This window comes from Acomys minous, assembly GCF_964271855.1.
Source record: "Acomys minous genome assembly, chromosome: 6".
NCBI lineage: Eukaryota > Metazoa > Chordata > Mammalia > Rodentia > Muridae > Acomys > Acomys minous.
Window position 1 is genome coordinate 114,275,978 of NC_140487.1, and position 21,414 is coordinate 114,297,391.

The window sequence follows — 21,414 nt, forward strand, 5'->3', positions numbered from 1 at the left end:
ATAGACGGCTACATGGCTGCCTCCCACCCCCTTCAGATCTTTCTTTGCTTAGGCAGGGATGTACTCAGAGAGACCCCTTTCCATGTTCTACTTGGTCTTGCCACCCTTCCCCCACCTCTAGGACTCACCTGGCTCTCTCTCTCTCTCTGTGCTCACGGTAGCACACACGGCTGGTGTATCCCACCAGCACACACAGATAACTGTTTATTCGGCCTATCATTTAGCATCTGTTTCCCCTCCTCAGGGCAGGAGCAGAATCTGATATTTCCCATTGCCAAGTCCTAAGCCCCTGGAAATAGCCTTGCGTAGATTAGGCAGTGAGGAAATATCCATTATGAGTTTATGCAGCGTCACAGTGCCAAGCTGGCCACTGGTCTTCCTGAGGGAGAGAAGTGGCCACCAGATTCCTCTGTGACTTTTCTGAGGAACCCCTTGTGGCCGAAGTCACTAAGTTCCATTTCGGTGTGTGCCACTCAGTCTCTAAGCCCCGTCCCCCCCCACTTGTCTTTTGTAGCAAGGCCCCTCTCTCTGGTGACAGATCATCTTCTCTTAGTGGATGCTTGGTCATTCTAAGTCCCTGGACCAGCCCCTGGCCATGGCCCATCCCGCTGAGTCTCTCTCATAGTGCCTCCGCCACCACTTGCATCCATTCAGCTCCTGGGAGTGCATCCTGGGTTAGGACGTACCTAACCTGTACTCTCTGTAGGATGGGCTGCTGAATCCCTGGCTGGCCCCTCAGGGGCAGGGAGAGATGGATGGATGCTTTTCTGGGTCCCTCTTACTCCTCAGGGAACACCGTTCTTGTGACCTGAAAAAAAATTCTCCAAGGGAGCCCTGGTGCCTTTTGGCTATCCCTTTCTGTTGCTGTGTTCCAAGGTCTCAATCACACATTCTGTAGCCCTTGACTCAATGGTCTCTCTTTCCAAACCCTTTATCATCCTGCCTCCATTAGCATCTCTGGGCACAAGAGCAGTGCATCTGCTCCCGTGGTTTGTCCTGACCCGGCATCCTTTGCTCCTTTCTTGCTTTGTTTCTATTTCCACTCTCATGCCGTCATCTTCAGACCCCACTGGTGACTGCTTTGCCCCTTGCTACTCATTACTTCCCAGACTCCCTTGCTGCGTTTTTTTTTTCCTTAGTGCACACACCTGTTCAAATGTATATTTTGTTTGTCTTGTCTAATGCGTTTCTGCGCTCTTCTTGAGTATGGTTGTGCGAGGGTGGGGTTCTGTTTAAGTTTGTTTAGATTGTACCTGTTACCCAGAGAACAGTGTTGGCACACAGCAGATGCTCAGTGAATGGATGAAACCCATTCTGAGTGCCTTGAACATGTAATTTGGAAACATGTCTTAGAGGCAGCTACTCTTCTCTATCTTTCTTTAAAATCTTTTATTGTTTTATTGCAAGCACGCGTGTGTGTGTGTGTGTGTGTGTGTGTGTGTGTGTGTGTGTGTGTGTGTGTTTGTGTGTGTACACGAATGACACAGTACGCCCGCAGAACAACTCGAGGAACTCAGTTCTCTCCTCCCACAATGTGGGTGGCAGGCATCAAATAAAGTGAGCAGGTTTGGCAGCAAGTGTCTTTTGTTCTCTGAGATACCTTGCTGGCCCCTTCTATCCTTGTCTTGACAATACATCAAGGCTTAGAGAGGTGAGAAATGTGTTCAAGATCCCACAGCTGGGAAGTGATGAGGCTTGGAGCTGAACCTAAGCCTCAGGGCCGTGGAGGCCACATACTTGATCACAGTGACACATCTTTGTGCTTTAAGCTTTCCTCTAAGCCTGAGTGTTCTCTTGTCTCTACCTCTACCTAAGCCTGTTACTTCACTAGTGTCCCCTGGACCACTTCCATCACCTCCTAAATCAGTGGTTCTCAACCTTCCTAATGCTGTGACCCTTTAACATAGTTCCTCATGTTGTGGTGACCCCCCCAACCATAAAATTATTTTTGTTGCTACTTCATAACTATAACTTTGCTATTGTTATGAATTGTAATAGAAATATCTGATGAGCAGGATGTCTGATATGTGACCCCTGGGAAACGGTCATTCAACTCCCAAAGGGGTCTTGACCCACGGGTTTGAGAAATGGGTCTTTCAACTCAGCCTGTTTTCTCTTGGATCCTCTCCGTCACCACACACATGTGTGCATACACACACACACACACACACACACACACACACACACACACACACACACCTACACACCTCCATTCCTCCTGGGCTGGCTTCCATTGTCTTTGTCCAATGGGGGGACAAGCCAAATTCCTCGCACATTCTTCAAGGCTTTCCCCACTGAGTCCTCATCTCTGACCAGTGTCACCTCCTGCCAAGTTCTGTACATCCCCCTTCCTCCAGACCCTCTGATCTTCTTACTGAAGCCCAAACCGACTTTTATTGTTGTTTGTTGTTTTTTTGCCACCCCAGAGCCCTTTTCAAGGATAATGGCTGCCACCTTCTCTGTCCTTTTAAAGTCCCGTTCATCATGCAAGCCCTATCCTCCTGTTGCCTTCTTCATGAAGCCTTCATGTCTGCATGTGTGTGAAGTATGTGGATAGATGCAGGTTTGTATGTGTGTGTGTTTGTACAGTGTATGTGTGTTTGTGTGTGTGTGGTGTGTGTGTGTGTGTGTGTGTGTGTGTGTGTGTGTGTGTGTGTGCGTGTGCGCGTGCCTATATGGAGTATGTGTGAGCAGGTCCATGTTCATGTGTAAGGAGGCCAGAGCCAACCACATGTATGGTTCATGAGGATACCTTCTACCTTGTTTTTGAGACAAAGTCTCTCACTGTTACCTGGAACTTATCATTCTGGCTAGGCTGGCCGGCCAGCGAGCCTGTGTGTACTGTCTCAACACTGGGATTGCACATATAGATCATCATGCTTGAACTTTTTTTCACATGGGTTCCTGGACTCAAAACCAGGTCTCCTGATTGATTGCATGGTAAACACTCTACTGGCTGAGCCATCTCTCCAGCCCTGTGAATGCTTTCTTGACATTCTTGTCCATCTGATGTTGTCTCTCCATGGCTTCCGTATCCTACGCGCCCTTGTCTATCACATCCCACAGTCCAAGGCAGTGCAACCATCTATGTACCACATACAGGCTGACAAGTTCTCAGAGGACCCTCTCTGTGTCTTCTTAGCTTCTGTCCTAATGTCCTCTGTCAGGCTTGGCTCAGAGAAAGATCTCTCAGAGGGGTACCCTAAAGGTCTTCTGTGCCAACTGATACTATTAGGGGTCACTTTACAAGTTCAGACCTAATATGTCGCAGCTCACCAGAGGCCAGTATCAGTGGGCACCAGCTCCTCTTCCACAGCCCATTGTCTCTGCCCCGGACTGCTTCTCAGTCTGTGTTGAGTGTGGGAGAAGCAAAGGGACAATGGAGCAAGCATAAGACTTCCGGAACTTGCATCTCTAGCTGCCACAGGATGGGGAACACCCACACTGGGGTTCCTGGGGCTCAGGGGTGACCATACTCTTTGCTAGGGGACTTTGGCTTTTTTTGTTTTGTTTTTAGAGACAAGGCTTCTCTGTGTCCTTGGCCTGGACTCTCTCTTTGTAGGCCAGGCTGGCCTCGAACTCACAGCATCCACTTGCATCTATCTCCCGAGTGCTGGGATTTTGGCATTTTAAAAAGAGATTTAAATAAAGAGATGTTGATAGAATGCTTGCCCAGCATGTATACAGGGCCCTGGATTTGATTCCTAGCACTGCTGAAGAAGAATAAGAAGAGGAAGAAGAAGAAGAAAGAAGAAGAAGAAGAAGAAGAAGAAGAAGAAGAAGAAGAAGAAGAAGAAGAAGAAGAAAGCACAAAGATAGGAACTTGCCCAGGTGTGACTAGGCATGCGTTTAGAGCAGTGATGGAGCCTGATGGGGGTAGAGCCCAGAGAGCCACTAGCAGAGAAACAGGCCCAATGGCTCTGAGGTTCACAAGCTGTGCACCTTGAGCATCTGAGTCAGTGCTCTAGGTCTTAGCTTTCTCTGCACCTGCCCAATAAAGAATTTCCTGTGGATCTCTGCTGAAGTATAGGTCTCAGGACAAGGTCTCAGGTTGGCAATGAAATCTGTTTAACTGCTAGCAACCTCAACCCGTGACTGTCCCAGACATGGCAGTTTGGCTCTGTCCTGGCATTCCGGAAGCCTTTCACCCCCATCCTGGCCATATCCTCCTATCCCAGATCATATTTCCAAGGTTGGCATCTCATGGCTAAGTGTGCCTAGCTAGGCTTGTACTAGTACTAGACAGACCATAAACTCACAACATGAGTCTGGGCTCAAAACTACCGTCTTACCTCAGTTTGGAGGTCCCATTCATTGTTACCCCTAGAAAGCCCTTTCACTTCTTTAGGGAGCTCAAGTGCCAACCACAGACTGGCAACCAAATCCTCCCATCAAAATGGGCCACAGTCGGCGTGTTCCCAGAGTCTGAGTCAATTGTACCAAGCTTCTAGAATTCTAGGGTTCTCACATTCTAGTTTCCATCCTCTAACTGTTTCTATTCCCAGATCACACATCCATGCGCTGGCCGGATCCACACCTCTATGGCATTTCTCTCATCCTGCAGATCATCAAGATCTCCCATGGTTACTCTAAGCTCTGTCGCTCTGTCTTCTGGTGTGGCTGCCTTCACCTGGCCCCCTGGAGGAGATCTTAGCCACTTTCAAGCCCCTCCCCACAACTCCAAGGCTCCCATCTCCATGGAGCCGCCCCCCCCAACCCCGATTTCTTTCGGCAGAGAGAGCCTCCAGTTCTCATGCCATGCATCTCATCTGGCTATGCTGTTTTCTGTGAGCAGATGCACATGGCATGCCTACTGCATTAGGCCCAGCAGAGAGACAGACAGACAGACAAGACAGACGTGGCCCTTGTTCTCATACTTTGTGTCCTTTTTCTCAGCTACCCAACCAGAACACATCCCCCTAGAACTAGAGGCAGGGACTCTATGTCAACAGGCAGGAGCAGGCTTTTCTGGAAAGAATCCCAGCAGCGCGCAAGAAATAATTGCAAGAGCTGACCAACAGAATTACAGAAAAACAATCAGCAGAGCGAGAAACAACCTACAGGAAGGGAAAACATCTCTGCCAATTACACACCAGACAGGAGAATTAATATATAGGATATATAAAGACCTGAAGAAATAAACACTAAAAAACTGAGCGAACCAATCAGTACACAAAGTAATGAACTGAATAAACAGTTCCCAGGAGGAGAAACACAAATGGCCGATAAACAGTTGAAAAACGTATTCAACATTCTTAGTTGCCAGGGAAATGCAAATTATAACTGTTTTGAGATGAGCTCACCCTAGTCAGAATGGCTGTCATCAAGAGAAACAAATGACAACTAATGCTGGGGGGAGGCTGTGGGGAGAGGAGAGCCCTTCACTGCTCTTGAGAATATAAGCCTGCATAGCCACTATAGAAGTCAACGCAGAAGTGTCCTCAAAGACAGTCAAAAGAGAATGCACTGTACAGCCCAGCCATGACGTTTCTGGGTGCTTCCCAAAAGGACTCCAGGTTGACACATCACAGAGACACTTGCACACCCATGTTGATCACTGTACTATTTGTCTAGCTGGGAAAAGGAGCCAGCCTGGATGTCCATCAACAGATGAATGGATAAAGAAAACGTGGTACGTAGTTATAACAGGATGTTATGCAGCCATAATGTAAGGTGAAATCATGATATTTGTGGGAAAATTGGTGGAGTAGGAAGTCCTGATGCTAAGTGAAATAAGCCAGACTCAGAGAGACAAACAAAGCTGTATCTTCTCACATAGGCAGAACCTAGATTTAAAGTTCCATGTGGGTGTAGGTGTGTGTGTGTTTCTGTATGTGTGTGTGTGTGGGGGGGGGTGTCATGAAACTGGAAAGAGGAGAGGCAGGAAGAGATCTTAATGGGGGTAGGAAATACAGTGTAATGGGCATCCATAGGATATGAAAACAGCAAGAAGCTGGATATGGGCAGAGTTCGCTGGAAGCAATGGGGGAGTGTACCAACACATCTGCCTGCGGCCCATTACCTGTGAACCTACCAAATCAATGAGATATTATGAAGGATCCCGGCCTTCCCCTTTCAGTGTGAGACCCATAGTTGATACTGAACAGTGAATGGGCTAGACGTGGGGTTACATATCTTAATCCCAATTCTTTGGAGACGGAGGAGGAAAGGTCATAGTTTTGAGTCCAGCCTGAAATGCATACCAAGACCCCATAGCAAAAAAAAAAAAAAAAGAAAAGAAAAGAAAAAAAGAACCGCCCCCCCCCCCCCCGCCCCGCAATGAACGGATGCTGTGTATTCTATTTGTGAATGAGGGAATAGGATCAGCTGTATTATGAAGAGGTGAGAGACTAAGGCCTTGGCTGTAGGCTCATGTTAGCAACTGAATAGTAGCTTTCAACCCCAAAGGTCATAAGACCCCATCCCAGAGGCATCTAGAGGGCAGTCTTCCTTAGAGAAATAATCAAGACAGAAAATTCCCAGCCTTACTGTCCTTGCTGTCCTCTCCTTGTCTAGGAGCATGGAGTCTAGCCAGTGCTGTTGTCCACGACAGTCAGCTTCAAGGAAGCAGAAGCCCAGGCTGTCTGCACTTAGTGACTGACCTGCTGGAGAAGGGAGAAACGAGCAGGTGGTGCCCGAAAACTCCAGAAGAAAGTGGTCCACTGCAGAGTCTCCAAGGTTCTTAACTATTCAGAGGTATGGCTTAAGTGCATGCAAATGTTGCCTAGCTGGCAGGTGGCTTCTCCCATGGGGCCCTCCAAGGAGCTTGTGGTGCTGAAGGCTGCCTATGAAGGCTTCTCAAGCAAGGGCACATGTTGCTAAGGGAATTGGATTCTGCCTCCACCAATTCAGTTTACATCACCCTTCTGTGGTGCCTTTAACGGTGAACTTACCCACTGAGCTGCCAGCATCCCTGGAGCCCTGTGGAAAGGAACTAAATGGATTCTTACATGGCTCCAATGACTCGTCCCTGCCTCTAGACCAAGCCTACGGTCTTGTGCGGAGGAGAAGCACAGGATGCTGGGCAGAGGAAGGACTCTTTTGAAACTGTTCTTTAGAGGTGGCTTTTTGCGTTGGCGTGCTATAGAAAGGAGGGTGATCACTGACCCGTGCTCTCTCCAAACACCTCTGCACGACAACCAAACCAAACCAAACCAAAACAGCAACAACAAAAACCCAGCAGACAGGGAGCTGATTTCTCCTTCTGGAATCTTCCTTTGTCTTCCAAGTCTACCTCTCTCCAGCTGGGAGTGTCTGTGAAATTCTGTTTCTCTGCTCTATGACTCCATTAGGAGGGCATTGTGGCAGGGCTATGGGGAGGATGCAGGAGAGGGATTGTATATCGGATGATGCTCACTCAGCTTTGGTCCTCAGCAACGGCTCACATCTGCTTTATCATTTTTAAAAAGGATTTTATCCAATTCACCCTCCCACTTAGACTCTACCTGGGCCCCCAAACTTCTGGCATTTCCTATGGTGACCCTGATTACCCACAACTCCTCTCTCCCCAACGATCTGCAGCCGGGTATGACAGGCCTCATGCTTACACATGGTGTCTGAATCCATTTCTTGTCTGAGCTTCCCTCTGAGATCTTAGAGCAGTTAGCGACAAGCTGTGAGGCCTCTCCAGCACAGGCTGTCCCTTCAAGATGGCACAGGGAAGCCATGTGGGTAGTAGAGAACACTGGACAGGCAGTAAAAGCCACCGAGCCTGAGCACCAGCTCTTCCCCCAAACTCGGTATGGATCCCAGACTGGGACTCCTGCTGCTACGCAAACTGTGCCAGATCTCTTGGGGCTACACACAGCATAGAGGGTGGGGCCTGGGGCCTGGTGGGTTACTGGTTTAGTGTCTGTCTTTGCTAAATTTTCTGGAAGTGTAAGACCTAGGAGGAGGAACGAGGGATGCCCTAGTCTTTGTTCTGTTTCTAGCATACAGAATAGTGCCTGTGTGTGTGTTTTTTTTTAAAAACAAAACAATGATACACAGAATAACACCAGGTATCACCCCCAGTATTGTCTGTGAGCAGGGGCAAGTAATCCTCAGGCCAGACCAGGAGAGCAGGCATGTCTACCACCCCACCAGCCCATTTTGCAGGCGAGAAAAACTGGGATGTGGAACGATTCCACCCCCCACCAAAGGTGACACACCCATGGGTGGTGAGGCTCCAGCTTGAGTGGTCACTTTCTGAACCATGCTGTCCTACAATGCTTGTTTTCAGAGTGGATGGGTGACATGGATAGGGTGACAGCCCCCCTCCCGCTCCGCTCCCAACAAGCCGTGCCCAGGCTAGCCGGACTCTAATAGGAGAGTGAATGCCATTCCTTCTTCTTTTGTGGGTCTAAGGGACTTTTGGAGACACAGCACGGGTCAGGCTGGAAGCCATCCTTTTAAGGAAACCACGTATCCACTACTTAGTCTGGTCCTCATAATTGAGGGTAGGTTTCTGGAGGACCATCCATGATCTCATTTAACGTCTGTAAGGGCAGGCCATCTCTTTACAGTTGAGAAAACCAGCATCCAGAGAAGTTAAATTAGCCTCAAGGTCACACAGCCACATGTGTGGCAGGATTTGAACCCAAGCGCAGGAACCTACTGTTTGGACCACGGCCCTCGGCTGCTAGCTGGCTTCAGCCAGCTTGTGTCTTGTGGCCCGGCCAGTGCACCTGCATCCAGCTTGCACTCACTCCGGCTTCACTTAGGATCAGCCTGGCTCCCGCCCTTCTTCCGTGCTTTACAATAGTGAGGGTGGGGTGAAGGCTTCTAGCTGACACACAGTTCGGCCTCATTCATCTCCTCCTGCAGTCCGCACTGGGCACATGGCCTCTATGGGAGAGTGGCTGAATGAAGGGGAGTATAGCTCTTCCTGGGGGCGGGCACCAAGCTGCAGAAGAACCAACCTGGGACATGGCACTTTTGCCCTTTGGCTTGTGTGAACCCTCAAAAAGTTAATAAGCACAGGTGGGTGCCCCTGTCTTTAGGATGTGCCCTTAGTGCCAACCAGGCTTATGGAAATAAGATTCGGGGATGCAGAGGCCCCTAAACTCCCCCCCACAAAACTATTATGAAGTCAAGCACTGCATTAATTAGTGTACCTGGATTGTCATCCAATTCCTTGGGATTCACTTTGGGCATCATTTTGTTTCGATTTACATATGATTAAAGAAAATGCAAGAGAGGTTAAGAAACCCACCTGGATCAGAGATCTAGTAGTAGGTGGTGGTGTGGGAAACAGGACCCTGGCTGTACCATGTCCCTGTGTTTCCTACAATGTCATAGCAACGCTGAGGGCTCTGGGGTCCCTCACTCACACAAGAAGAGACAGCCTTCTCTTTGAGAGCCCCAGGTACCAACTAGAGATGTTAGCAACAGAGACTAAGCCAAGCAGAGTTAGAGGCAGGAGAGGAGGCAGTTGCGAGGTTCCTGTTCAGTCAGCCTGGGAACCAAAAGTGCTTGCCTTAGATCACTGATAGAATTCAGCTTGAAGCCAGGCTTTGGTGTGTGCCACCCAGTGACACAGCACAGCACTTCACTTGGCTAAGTCTCTGCTTTCAGACCTGTGGAAATGGCACAGTACCCCAGCCTGCTGGCCAGTGCCATCAGGAGAAAGTGCAACAGCCTACAATGCACTACACACAATCACCAGCTCACTTTTTCTTTTCTTTTCTTTTTGTTTTTGAGATAGAGTTTTTCTATGTAGCCCAGAGTAGCCTGGCATTCACCATATAGTGCAGGCTGGCCTCAAACTCACGATCCCCTCATGCCTCATCATCCAGAGTGCTGGGAAGAGAGGTGTGCACCTCCACATCCAGATTTTGGGTTACTTTGGAAGGCAAGTGGGTGGTTGACAGGAGGATGTGGCCAAGGTAGCCAAGCTCAGCCCTCTAAAAGGGCAGGTGAGCGATCTCTTCGAAATAGGCTATCTCAGAAGCCTTTGGTGGCTTAAAAGAGTAAAAATGATGCAATTAAAAGTTGTCCAGGGAGCTTTTAGCCTGTGACCAATTAACATTTTCAGATTCAGCCGTGAGTCATAAAAGCGCTGGTGTTCATTCATATCTCACGCAATTTGTAATCAAGGAGCTTTCACATCCATAAATGTTAGAGCGCCAAGAGCCAGGAAAGAGGAAAAACAAGAAACAAACCTCAGCCGCCCCGCAATTTTCATCTTAAGAATCAGGAGACTTTGGCTCAGAAGGGAAGCAAAGAAGGCTTCTGTCCAAACTAGCCTGTCGCCCTGCTAAGCTTGGACCTGCAAGGGCCTGAGGTCTGACTGTGCTGGCCACAGGGATCTCATCAGCCAATCAGAGTTGAGGGCCGGTTGCTGGGGTTGTGGCTGGGGAGCTAAGACCCTGCAAATGACTATTCCAGGTTAATCTCTCCATTCCTCCCTGTGCCCTGTTAAGCGTTCTGACAGAAGTTCCCATGCCCTGCTTCTTCTGGTTACGCCTACAGTGATCTCCATGTTGCTGAGCAGATCTAGGCTGTCCTCTTTAAACAGAGAGGGCAGGCTGCATGCCTCTGCCTCCTTGAAACCCTGAGGTGCATGCGTCTTGCGTCAGCCAATGAGCTATAGCAAGAGTTCTCTCGAACCCCTACCCAGACCTAGCCGATGAACAGGATATTCTCCACCATTGAGTGGAGAGTGAGAGCTGACTCTCACATGGAACTCTGGTGCCCCCTTTTCTGACCACGTCCCCTGGATGGGGAGGCCTGGCGGCGCTCAGAGGAAGGATAGCAAGTTACCAAGAAGAGACTCGATATTCCACGAGCATATATAGGGGGAGGAGGTCTCCCTCAATCACAGACATAGGGGAGGGGAGAAGGTGGGAAGCGGGAGGGAGGGAGGGAGGAATAGGAGGATACAAGGGAAAGGCTAACAATTGAGATGTAATATGAATAAATTGATAAAAAATTTTTAAAAGAAAAAAAAAGAGTTCTCCACCTGTGGGTCATGACCCCTTTGAGGTGGCATATGAGGTATCCTACGTACTCGATATTTACATTATGATTCATAACGGTAGCACAATTACAGTTATGAAGTAGCCATGAAATGATTTTATGGCCGGGGTCACCACACCTTGAGGGGCTAGCTGTATTAAAGGGTCACAGTGTCAGGAAGGTTGAGAGCCACTGAGCTGTGCAGTTGTGAAGTTCCTCACTTCAGGGCAGAGGCTTTGAAAGCCAGTGTTCTTGGCGCTGTCCTGTTTCCTGCCATAGCAACCTTGGAAGCACGTGTGTAAGAGGGATGGCATTCTGTGATGACATGTGACCTGCTCTGAACATGTGGCAGGAACATTTGCACAATCATACCTGGCCAGTGAAGCCGAGAATGTTCTGGTCTGTAAGCTAAGGTGATGGCTGGGCACGGAAGCCACAATACAAGGCGACTAAGACGTGGAGGAAGTGATACCACTATGGTACACACTCCGTGAAGAAAGAGCTTTCATTTTCTGAACGCTGTATCTCCAGGGTTCAGGAAAGTGGCCAGCAGCCAGTGTTAAAGAAATTAAATATGTGAGGTGTGGTGGTCGACAGCTGGGAAGCGAGCAACCCAACAGACAGAAGTGCCCGATTCTTGCAGCAGCTCCACAGTTGCCTGTGTGTCCGTTCACCTACTCAAGTCACAAGTGTTATGACACAAACTACAGAGGGCTCCATATTCCCCCCGCCCCCAGTAGCTGGATCAGAGATGGGCACCTGAAACAAATCCACTTAAAACAGCGACCAGGTTTCACAGGAGACAGTGAAGAAAATTTGCAATTGGGATTTTTGTTTTGAGGCAAAAGAAAATAAAAAACCTGACTACAGAACTCCACATTGGGTCAGAATAAGATTATAATTGTATGTTAAAACTTTCAAAGAACAAATCAAGTATTGATTTGGGTAGGCGTGGGTTTTTCTAGAGAGTTCTCTGTTTGTCGCGCTGTGACTTTCCATACTTCAATGTTTTTTATTCTCTCTCATTGGCCTAGTGTCCAGGTTCTCCTTCGTCTGTATAGGACAAAAAGACCCCAACATCTCCTCTAAACTTCCTCGCCGAGTCTCATGTCTTCCATGAGATTTCAGTTTCATGGTGTAATCCTTTGGCATTCTTTGGATGTTGCTTCTCCTGCCCAACATCCTCAGAGACACCAGCAGTCATAGGTACTGACTGGTGGCCAGGGCTTGACATGCAGCTTGAGAAAAGGCAGGCGTGTATGCAGACCATTTGTATAAATATCCCCTCATTAGTATTCTAGGGTGTGGACTTTGTGCATGTATGAGCGTGTGTGTGTGTGTGTGTGTGTGTGTGTGTGCTAGTTTCATGTCAACTTGGCACAAGCTAGAGTCATTTGTGAAGAGGAACCCTCACTTAGGAAAATGCCTCCATAAGATTGGCCTGTAGACAAACCTGATTGGTTATTTTCTTATTAATGGCCTGGGCAGGCCCAGGCCACTTTGGGTGGTTCCACTGCTGGGCTGAGTGCTATAAGAAAGCAGGCTGAGCAAACCATAAGCAAGCATTCCTCCATGGCCTCTGCATCAGCTCCTGCCTTGAGGTTCCTGCCTTGGGTTCCTGTCCTGACTTCCCTCAGTGATGGAATGTAACCTGAGGGTTGTATCCTGAAATAAACCCTCTCTTCCCTGAGTTGCTTTTGCCAACGGTGTTTTTATCACTGGAAAAGAAACTGTGTGTGTGTGTGTGTGTGTGTGTGTGTGTGTGTGTGTGTGTGTATGTGTGTATGTGTGTGTGTGTGTGTTAGGAATACCACCTACCATCCTTCGGGACAGGGTCTTTCACTGGCCTGGAGCTCACCAATTAGGCAAGATTGGCTAGCCAGAAAGCCCCAACGACCCACTTGCCAGCTTCTCCAAAGGTGGAATTACGAGAACCTTCCATAACACCTGGCATTTTTATATGGGTTCAGGGAATCCAATTCAGGCCCTCATGTTTGGGAGCCTTCCTCCCAGACGCTGGTGGGGACGGCTGCTAAGCCTTGGCTCAAGCAAGTGTGCAGTCTCTGGTAGCAGATTGGGCATAGGCCCTCATGGTGCCTGAACAAAGAAGTGGGGCCACAGTGCAAATCCGATAGTCTGCCCCTTCCCTGTGGTTATGCCTGTCCCTGACCCCATTCTAGGCTGTTCTTTATCTCCCCACTCTAGCCCCCCATTTCTGTTAGTCTCAAGTAGTCTCATGAGAAGAGCTCCTGAGCAGTCTTCAGGCCAGGAGTCTGGTTCCCAGTGTGGTCATCAGAAGAGGAAGACCTTACAATAGACCTCAGATTGGATACAGGACCAAGATCCTCCTGGTTTCTCAAGATCCCATGGAGGATTCAAGAGACCTGATCCCATACACTCTTCAACAGGTCCTTGAATATGTCTGCTTGTTCCCAGCTGCTCCATGGCCCCAGACACCGTGACTCACAGCCTGATGACCAATGGATAGCGAACATTCTGAGGGCCCTTGCGTACGCTCCCTCCTCAACACTGAGCCATGCCACTCAAATCCAAGTTTCTCTAAAGATACCTGCCTTTCTGGGCTCTTTTAAGTTCCATCTCCTCCATGAAGCCTACCTAGATTCCTCTTCAGAGCTTTTCTGAACTATATCTAAGAGTTGCCATTCACAGAGTGGTCTGAACATCTTTAGAGACCCTTCTTATTGTCACGTCTCTTGCATGCCTATCCTAAAGCACCTGCTCAGGAGATGAGGGGACACCTGCCCCACCTCCAGCCTCACTCTAATAAAGTGTGCCTTGCTTTGTGCCCTGGACTCTCTAGATCTCCTGGGTCCCTTTCTTGCTTTTGCAAATTCATTCCCAGGGACAGCGAGACAAGGGACCGGAGATGAACATCCCTCAAGCTTTTATCTTAGGCTGTCTCCCTTGGCAACTCTGCTGTCTCCCAAAGGGGGCTCACCCTCTCCCAGCTGTAAAAGGTGAGCAGATGATCCATGAACGTATCCAATGGCTTCTGTGCCCCAGGCTGTCTCATTCCTCCATTGCTTGCTTCTTGACCGGCTCATGGAGCTCAAATTCAAGAGCCCTTCTCGTGGGCATTGGTTGACATAAGCTTAGGAAGTAGATTACCGCTCTTTCCAGCTTGAGCCCTCATTTCCCCGAGAACAGAAACCCAACGCCCAGCTCAGTACCTGGCATCAGGTGGCACCCAGTGGGACTCAGTGGCTTTCATTTCTTTTTTCTTTTTCCACCCCTCCCTGTCTGATGATGCACACTGACCCAACACTCTTAAACCAAACCTTTTTGCTCCTTCTCCACTGATGTACACAGCCCAGCCATATAAAAGACACTTGCCTGTTTCTCTTTTCCCATGTGGCCACATGCCTCTGCTGCTTCGTCCACATCCCTACACTAACATTATTTCCGTTGCAAAGCCTTCTTAGTCCCACACTGAGCACCCTGGATGCCAATCCCCTTTCCATAAAGAATCCAGGGATGCGGAGAATTGCAAATGTCAGCTTTACTGCTAGATAAATGCCCCAGAGGCTAAGGAGAGAAGCCGGGGTTCCAGGAAGTTGTTAACAAGACCAAAAGACTTGTGTACTCCCACTGTGGGCTGGAGCCATATATGGTCCACATGGCCCACTGACTCTGCTGACCCGTTGCTAGGCCCCCAGAACATCTTGCTGACATTGCTTGACTTTGCAATGTCAAGGTTCCATCCCCAGTTTGCCCAAATAAGGAAACTTGTGAGACTAGGAGAATCTATAGGGGTTTGGCCAGTGTGGTTCTGGAGCTAAATCCTTCCAAGGAATCTGCAGGGAGGCCTTGTAAGAAACCGCAGCACAAGGCTGGAGAGATGGCTCAGAGATTAAGAGCACTGGCTGTTCTTCCAAAGATCCTGAGTTCAATTCCCAGCAACCACATGGTGGCTCATAACCATCTATAATGAGATCTTGTGCCCTCTTCTGGCCTGCAGAATACTGTATAAGTAATAAATAAATTAAAATAAAAAAGAAAGAAACCACAGCACTAAGCAAAAACCTGAACCAAGTAGAAGCCCAAGCCCATGGTTTTTATCTGGGCCCTTCCTCTGACTCTTTCCCCCCCAGAGTATCAGTATCAGCATCCATCCCTCTCCAGGGCCACAGTCCACACCACCTGACTGGCCATGAGTGGGCAAAGGTTCTCACTGGGAGGAGAACAGCTGTGAGAGGCACAAAAGGCCAAAGTTGGCCAAATTACTTGCATAGGAGAGCTCAGTGGGTGCTCCACTCCCTCTGACCAGGGCATACTGTTGGCATCCAGGTGCACGTCCCTGTAGCCTGGATAACAACTCATAGCCTGATGGCCAGTGGATAATGACCATTCTGAGAACACCATCTGGCCCAGGTTTAGGGATAGCGCTTGTGATAAGAGCTCACAGACGCCTCCAGAGCTTCCCAACTCCTAAAGCTAGGGTGGAAGGATGTTCACAACCCAAGGCACCTTTGTGCCAGGCATCTTGGTGTGTCTCAAGCCAGAAAAGCCGTGTGAGGTCCACAGATTACCCAGACAGACACAGTTCCCATACTGCCTTGAGCCATGAACGGCGCTAAGTTAGGAATGGCCCAAGCATTGCTGCCCCTGGAGATGAGTGAACACTCCAAACCTAAAGGACATTGCACTTATATGTCAGGTCTTGGGGGGTTCTGCTAAGTCACATGATGGTCAGGCTTAACCCACAGTCTTAACAATCTTAATTCCCACAGATGCATGTACACACACTCTTAATTTCCTTCACATCACTGGTTAAAAAGCGTACTGCTCTTGCATTCATGAAATGTGAACATGTTTATATACACATACCACGACTCCCTTATCTACTCGTGTGGCTTGCTACGTACATGTCATGTCACTACTCCCAGGGATAGCTCCCTCCAGAAGTGCACCTCCACATAACTCTCCAAGACATAGCTGACATACATCATGCACCCATGGGCTCAGCCCACAATCTGATCCCAGCTAACCACAGGAGCGCTGTGCCCTCAGGTGCCCCTTCTCCAAGTGAGAGAGCTGCAGGTCACCCTGTGCCCTTTGGCCTTTGCCCAGTTCCCATGACTTGCTTGGTTTAGATGGGTGGACACAGGAAACAGGCTTAAGTCCCAGCAGAGAAAGAGAAAGTGAGGAAGGATACTGCCTGCTAAATGAGAGAGAGAGAGAGAGAGAGAGAGAGAGAGAGAGAGAGAGAGAGAGAGAGAGAGAGAGATGCCTGTTGCTCTTCAGAGTGGAGGAGGGGCTAGAGGCTTCTGGCCCCCCACCTCTGAAACCTCCTATGCCACCAGCTGGGACAGGAACATCAAAATAAAACACTAGGACTTCCCAGGACCTCCGGAGCTGCAGCAGGAAATGTGAGAGGACTTTCAGCAGGGGCTTGACATGTCAGCAGAAATCACTCTTCACAGTGCCAGGCCCCCTGACTCCCACCACCTCCTACCACCTAAGTACCCCCCTTCCCTATTCAGGACCTTCTTACCTCCAGGATCTCAGGACGTGAGGGTTCAGAGGAGAACGCACCCTCCGTCAGCGGCTTTGGAGACAGTCACATGCCAGGCACCCAGAGGGCAGCAGGCACAAGCCTGGAGCTTGGCAGTGGGGGTGGGCAGTCCGCAGAGCACGGGCTGCCCTGGTGCCCTAGAGGACAGATTAGAAGTGATGGGGACAGAGAGATGGTGGAAAGAGCTGGCAGGGATGGGAAGCTGAGGCAGAGAGAGGAAGAGAGACAGAGTCAAAGAGAAGAGACAGAGACAGAGGGAGGAGATGCTGAGAGAATTACACACAGAAGACAGTGTAAGAAAAGGGAGAGACAGAGAGGGGGAGAAGGGAGGGAGAGAGGGGAGGGAGGAAAGGAGAGAGAGAGAGAGAGAGAGAGAGAGAGAGAGAGAGAGAGAGAGAGAGAGAGAGAGAGAGAGAGATAGCGCCATAGGAGCAACATGTGGTCACATCCTCACTTCTGATGCTGGAACCTCCGGAGCCCCTCCCCACAGAATGAGCAAATGAGCACACAGGGCGAGTCACTTTCACACAAACTCCCCAAGCATATACACACACCCTCTGCACTTGGGATAAGGCACCACCGCAGGGCACTGGTTGTACTAACCCTTACCTTGTCCCAGAAGCAACATGTGTGAGAGCAAACACTTCCTCCCCCCACAGCTGTCTCCCGGTGCCCAAAGCTACCAGAGAGAGCTCTCAGCCTGGGCTCTGGTACCCAAGCCCAGTGCCTGGCTGCCCTGACAGCTGGCTTGATCAATGCCAACATTGCGATGGCTGTTTAGGTGGCCTGCAGGAAGCAGAGCCATTTGTTTTGTCAGAGCGTAACCATGACAATCACCCCAGGCTCGCACTGCTGTGCTGCTTTCTCCCACCCTGCGCCCTCCCTTCCCCCTTCTCCTGAGCAAGGCAGGAAGCAGGAGGCCACTTAGCAGGCTTGCTATCTCCTGCAGGGGCCAATAGCAAATGTCTGGCTCCCAGGGACACCAGGCTTTTGGTCAGGCCCTCCCAAGGGGAATAAGTCACCTCACCTTGAGGCAGTACAGTGCTGGACCGAGCCTTCAAGGTCCTGACTCTGATTCTGGCCTCCCCCAGATGCCAGCATCGTTCCCCAGCAAGTCCATTTCCGAGACAACTAATACAAGCTGTCACTCCATTTCCTCCCAAGAGGCCATGATGCAGGCAAGCAGATGGCCCTGGGTACTGTGGTCCCAGGCAGCAGATCTGCCTGTGTCTTTGGTGAGTCTCAAGGCATCACTGGCCACACAGAGCCAAGCCAGTGATGGGGCAAATTTCCAGGGAGCTCCAGGAAGTTGGGTCTCTGGGTATAAACTTGGGTGACCCAGAGAAGCAAGGGCTTTTACGATCAGGACAGGTAGAACGAGAATCCGGACGGTCAGACATTCAGAAAAACCAAATCTGTGATTCAAGGCCAAAGTTAAAGGTTCCAAAGATGAGGAGACACGCGGTGGGAGCGAATAATAACACCAGGTGTCCAGGGACACCAGGCAGAGCTAATAATGGCTGTGCACCTCAACTCTTGCTCTGTAAAGAAAACTCCAAGAAGAAAGGCTTTTCTCCTACCCAAGGCACAGAGATGAGCAGCGGCAGGGCAGGAACACACCATCAGACACTCCGCTGGAGACATTCCATTCTATCCTATTGGCCTTTATTTGTTTTTTTAAAGATTTATTTATTTATTATGTATACAGTGTTCTGCCTGCAAGCCAGATCTCATTATAGATGGTTGTGAACCACCATGTGGTTGCTGGAAATTGAACTCATGACCTTTGGAAGAGTAGCCAGTGCTCTTAACCTCTGAGCCATCTCTCCAGCCCTCCTATTGGCCTTTAATAGATGCCTCTATGCACTCGGCACTGTGCACAGGGCTGCGGAGCACCGCGTTCTTATCAACACAGGAGAGCTCCTACACTCATTTCGTGAATGAACGCAGAAAAGGTGGAGAGCTGGGATCTGCTCATAGGTCTGCCTGCCTCTGTTTCTCTACCTTTCCCAGCCATCTGCCGCCTTTCCTGGACTTTGTTTAGAGAGGGTAGAGTCTGGAGGTGCACCAGGGGTGGTGAGTGGGTGCTCCGGTGCAAGGGCATGGAGGTTGTAGATGGTCTGATCTTACCCAGAAGTCCTTGAGCCAGTGATCCCATAACTAGACAGCCACATTAGGATTCTGAGGGTCTGTCATTAGACATGCCACATGGACCTTCAGGTCTTGTTCATCTTGATAAGTCTGGGCCAGCTGAGAGTGACATCCCAGTAGAAGAACAAAGAACCTAGGGTGAGACACACCCTGCTCAGAATGAACTGTTTTGCCTGAATTCTCCTTAAATGTCCCTGGGGTAGGGGACTGACCTTCACAGAGAAGGAAGCTGCTGTTGTCGGGGAGGGCAAATGGTCTGGAGGAATGGAAAGCTTCCCCCAGCCTCCAAGATGGGCAGAGGTACAAGACAAAGTTCATATCGGCTTCTTATGCTCGCCCACCACAAATCAGCCGGGGCTGGAGTCTCGCTAATAAGCAACACAGAGATTCCCAGGAACCTGGAAGAGGTAATAGATGCACTGGTCACACAGCGGGCTTCTATGCCATCCTCAGCTCCCTGCGGCCAACCTGTTGAGTCCTCATCCAGTGTGAGGCAAGCTTGAGAAGCCGAGAGACACAAGAAAGAAATGACTGTCCCAGCAACCAAGCCGAGAAAGGGATTCAAACTCAGCCCTTGAGACCCCTAAGTCCAGCGCCCTGGTAGCAATGCCATAAGCCTCCAGCAGCCTGGAATGCTCATGAAACGCTTAACCAGGGCTTAAGGATAGTCACCTAGAACTCTAAGCCCCAACCACTCAACATAAAGCTCTCTAAGCCCAGTTCTCAGCTCTTATGAAGGTTGAGATCTCTGTTACATTTTCTTCAGTGGTATATGCTCCTGTAAGCAATACTAATGAAACTCATTGGAACACACACACACACACACACACACACACACACACACACACACACACACATACACACATGAAAGCAGAAGTGAGGAATAGTTGGGAAGAGGAAAGGGATCAACAGGAAGTGGGGGCAAGAGGGGTAATGGAGGTGAATATCATCAAAACACGTTATATACATGTATGAAAATGTCATCATGAAATTCATTATTATGATAATAACATTTTAAAATGATATCCAGGCTGCGAAGGAGCCTTGTGGGTAAAGAAGTAGTTGTTGTGCATGGCAGTCTTGATGAAAATGGTGCCCATAGACTCATGTTTGAGTGCTTTGTCCCCAGTCAGTGGAACTGTTTGGGAAGGAGTAGGAGGTGTGGCCTTGTTGGAGGAGGTGTGTCACAGGTGGGCTTTGAGGTTTCCAAAGCCCAAGTCAACCCCAGAGTGCTCCCTCTCTGCCTCCTGCTTGTGGGTCAGGATGTGAACTCCCAGCTACAGATCCAGCACCACGCCTGCCTACCTCCCTCCATGCCCCCTGTCATGACTCCAGAACCGTAAGCACCAACAAACTCTTTGTTTCCCCTATGCCTTGGTTATGGTGTGTGCTGGCTAGTCTTATATATATATATATATATATATATATATATATATATATATATATATATATATATATATATATAATTTTATTTGTATTGGTGTTTTGCCTGTATGTGCGTCTGTGAGAGGATGTCAGATCCTCTGGAACTAGAGTTACAGGCAGGTGTGAGCTGCCATGTGGGTGCTGGGCATTGAACTCAGGACCTCTCGAAGAGCAGCTGGTGCTCTTAACCACTGAGCCGTCTCTCCAGCCCCGTGCTGGCTAGTCTTATGTCAAGTTGACACACAAACCAGAGTTCACTGAAAGGAGGGAGCCCCAACTGAGAAAATGTTTCCATAACATCAGGCTGTAATGCATTTTCTTAATTAGTGTTTGGTGAGGGAGAGCCCAGCCCCTTTGTGGGTGGTTCCACACCTGGGCTGGTGGCCCTGGCTTCTAAAAGAAAGCAGGCTGTGCAAGCCAGTAAGCAGCACCGCTCTATGGCCTCTGCATCAGCTCCTGCCTCAAGGTTCCTGCCCTGTTTGAGTTCCTGTCCTGACTTCATTTGATAATGAGCAGCAACGTGGAAGTATACGTCAAACAAACCCCATTCCTTCCCACCTTGCTTTTTGGTCACTGTGTTTTGTTGCAGCAATAGAAACCCTGACTAAGACATGGTGTCTTGTCAGAGCAGTAGAAGAGAAGAAGACCCTGTGCAGGCGTGGTGACAGGAACTTACATCTCTAGAACCCAGTGGACTCAGCAGCACACGTCTGTCATTCCAGCGAGGCCATGACGAAACAAGAGGCAGAGACAGGAGAATCCCCAGACAACTGATGTATACAGCGGTGAACAAGGGAACCTACCTCAAACAAGCTGGAAGAGAAGAACCAATGGCAGAGTTGACCTGCGACCTCCACATGTGTGCTGCGGTACTGTTGTGCCTTCACTCATAGCCAGGGACGCACATACACAAAGACTGAAGAAGAAAGAAAGAGAGAAAGAGCCGTTACCCAATGGGCACCCCACTGAGCATGGGCACCACCATCTCCTTCTTGCCCACTCAGTCACCCTCAAGCATCTGACTGATGCTAGCCTGGCTGAGTGGCTACAAGTCTGTGAGAATGACATGATATAAGGTCCGAGTGGCCATCCAGCTGGGGACAGAAAGTGGCTGCTCTGAAGTGGGCACTTTCCAGCGCTGCTGCCTCCTGAAGGAAGCGGCTAGTCTGCAGGATTTTCTTATCCCTTGTATTCATGTTCTGGGACCCCACAATGGATGATCATGGGCTGAGAAGCTCAAGACACAGGCATTTATTGTCCCAGAATTCTGAGGACTGAAGGACTGGAATCAAGATGTGACAGGCTCTGCTCCCTCTGAAGGCTCTACCAAAGACTTCACCCATTGTCTTGTGTGAGCTGACAAT

General features: G+C 49.4%; 1 protein-coding gene across 2 annotated transcripts in view; it reads right to left on the reverse strand.

The window, feature by feature from the left end:
* The window catches only part of VWA5B1 (von Willebrand factor A domain containing 5B1), a 66,657-nt gene extending 49,900 nt beyond the window's left edge, over window positions 1-16,757 (reverse strand). Inside the window, exon 1 of one of the 2 annotated variants that reach the window (XM_084785883.1) lies at window positions 16,454-16,757. The gene's annotated coding sequence lies outside the window, so the exon portion shown is untranslated. Of the gene's footprint in view, window positions 1-4,292; window positions 4,419-16,453 lie in introns of those variants that run through there. The other variant, XM_084785882.1, reaches the window with a different exon arrangement.
* Between the last annotated feature and the right edge of the window lie 4,657 nt (window positions 16,758-21,414).